A 3,031-nucleotide genomic window follows, 5' to 3' on the forward strand; every position below is an offset into this window, starting at 1 on the left:
AGGGGAAACATACAGCATGAGCCTGGCACTTTTATCCTGACTTTGGCCCTTCCCTGACTATTGCCCTGAATCAGTCATTTAACCCTTCATAAGCTGAGTAACTGGGCTGCTCAACCTGTGGGCAACTCGCACAAATTGGCAGGATGCCACTGAAAAATATATGCAAATAGGGGGTTTGAGCATGCTTTGATGACACTTTCTATATTCCTTGTTGAATTAGCAAAGCCTTTCAGCAGGTAAGGGACTGTCCCCAGCTCTGGGAATTCCCTGGTAAGAGATAGGACCCTTTCTACCTTGGAAAACCCAAGTCTTAGTGAGGCTGATAGAGTTCCTGAAGAGATTACTCACAAAGATTGGATCCAAAGGAGCTCCTCATAAAAACACAGAAATGCATGCAAACACACATACACACACCCCTAAAAACCAACTCATTTAGAGTAGGAATTCTACTAAACCTTTGACTACATAGTGATATTGCTCTTTTATTTAAACAATAATCATAATTATTATAATATAATATAAATAAAAAATATGCCCAACTTAATGGATTGTCACAATAAACTCTTGGTTTGAATTATGTGTGTTACACGGAAAATGATTACTTTTGAATACTTAATAAATCCTGGTTAAATTTAGATAAACTTTGTTTGTATCTCTTTCCACACTTTCACATAGCTGTGGCTTTGTGTTTTTCTTCTCCAGTTACTGTGAATAACACACTCTCCTGCCTCATTCTTTATTTTTTTAATGAAAAAGAAAAAATTAAGTTAAAATGAAAAACACTTCAATATGCAATTGAAAGATTGGAAACATAACAACCCAAATTCTAGGAAATGCAAGGCTTTGCTTACACTGCACACACATTATTCTTTTGTTAATATTTAAATACTTAAAAGTACAGTATAAGTGAAAAATAACTCAAACATTATGACAATGTTTCAGTAACAAATACCACATCAGGGCTCCACTGAGAAACTTCCACAAAAGGCCCAGTGTCACTTGCTTTGCTTTTATTTATACTAAGCAAAATCAGAGAGGGCCAAACTCAAGTCACCCTGGAAATTTAGTGACAATTCATTGAGAAATATCATCTCTCCTAGTTAGGAGAGTAGGGCTGCTTTTGAGGCTGCCTCTTAAGAGTCATTGTTGTAGTGGATATGAAACACCACTCAAGAATATACTCTAATCCAATGCTTCTAAACTTTTAAAGTACATAGGAATTGCCTGGTGGTCTTGTGAATATGCAGATCCTAATTCTGTACACTTGGGGCAGGGCCTGAGCTTTTGTATTGCCAGCCAGCTTCCAAGTGATGCCAATGCTCCTGGTCCCTGGACCACACTTTGAGTAGCAAAACACTATTCCAACTATTATCCCCAGGACAGACAACCTTTTCTCCAGGAAAAACCTGACAATGAGAAGGACCTCTCCTAAAATTACTTCTTGATTCTTAAAAGGCAAGGTAAACCAGAAAATTACTAGAGCTCATCAATGAATTGAGTAAAGTTGCAGGATACAAACTGTACGGAAATCTGTTGCATTTCTGTACACTAACAACGAACATTCAGAAAGAGAAATTAAGGAAAAAATCCCATTTACCATCACATCACAAAGAATAAAATACCTAGGAATAAACCTACCTACGGAGGTAAAAGACCTTTACTCCAAACACTATAAGATGCTGATGAAAGAAACTGAAGACAACACAAAGAGATGGAAAGATATACTATATTTGGCAGAATTAATATTGTTAAAATAACCACACTACCCAAGGCAATCTATAGATTCAACGCAATCTCTATAAAAATACTAATGGCATTTTTCACAGATCTGGAAAAAATAATTTTTAAATTTGTATGGAAACACAAAACACCTCAAATAGCCAAAAGAACCTTTAGAAAGAAGAAGAGAGTTGAAGGAATCACATTCCCTGATTTCAGACTATACTACAAAGCTACAGTAATCAAAACAATATGATACTAGTACAAAAACAGACATAGAGATAAATGGAACAAGATGGAAAGCCCAGAAATAAACCCACACACTTATGGTCAATTAATCTATGACAAAAGAGGCAAGAATATACAGTGGAGAAAAGACAATCTCTTAAGTGGTGCTGTGGAAACTGGACAGCTAATGTAAAATAATGAAATTGGAACATTTCTAATACCATATACAAAAATAAACTCAAAATAGGTTAAAAATCTAAATATAGACCAGAAACCATAAAACTCCTAAAGGAAAACATAGGCAAAACACTCTTTGACATAAATTGTAGCAATATTTTTTGGATCTGTCTCCTAAGGCAAAAGAAATAAAAGCAAATAAAGGCTTTTGCACAGCAAAGGAAACTATCAACAAAATAAAAAGACAACCTACAGAATGGGAGAAAATATTTGCAAATGATATGACTGATAAGGGGTTAATAACCAAAATATATAAAAGCTCATACAACTCAACATCACAAAAACAAACAACCTGCTTTAAAAATGGGCAGAAGACCTGAACAGGTGTTTTTCCAAAGAAGAAATGCAGGTGGCTGACCGGTACATGAGAAGATGCTCACATCATTAATCATCAAAGAAATGCAAATCAAAACCCCTATGAGACACCACCTCACACCCATCAGAATGGCCATCATTAAAAAGAACAGAAATAACAAATGTTGGTGAGGATGTGAAGAATTGGGAACCCTCATATACTGTTGGAGGGAATGTAAATTGGTGAAGCCACTGTAGAAAACAGTATGGAGTTTTCTCAAAAAATTAAAAATTGAACTATGATATGACACAGAAATTCCACTCCCAGCTGTATACCACCCCCGAAAAAGAAACACCTATTCAAAAAGATACATGCACCCCAATGTTCATAGCAGCATTATTTACAACTGCCAAGATATGGAAGCAATCAAAATGTCTATCAACAAATTAATTGATAAAAAAGATGTGGTATATATATATATATATATACATGCACCCCAATGTTCATAGCAGCATTATTTACAACTGCCAAGATATGGAAGCAATCAAAATG

The sequence above is a fragment of the Lipotes vexillifer genome, unplaced genomic scaffold, assembly GCF_000442215.2.
Source record: "Lipotes vexillifer unplaced genomic scaffold, Lipotes_vexillifer_v1.1 scaffold418, whole genome shotgun sequence".
Taxonomy (NCBI): domain Eukaryota; kingdom Metazoa; phylum Chordata; class Mammalia; order Artiodactyla; family Lipotidae; genus Lipotes; species Lipotes vexillifer.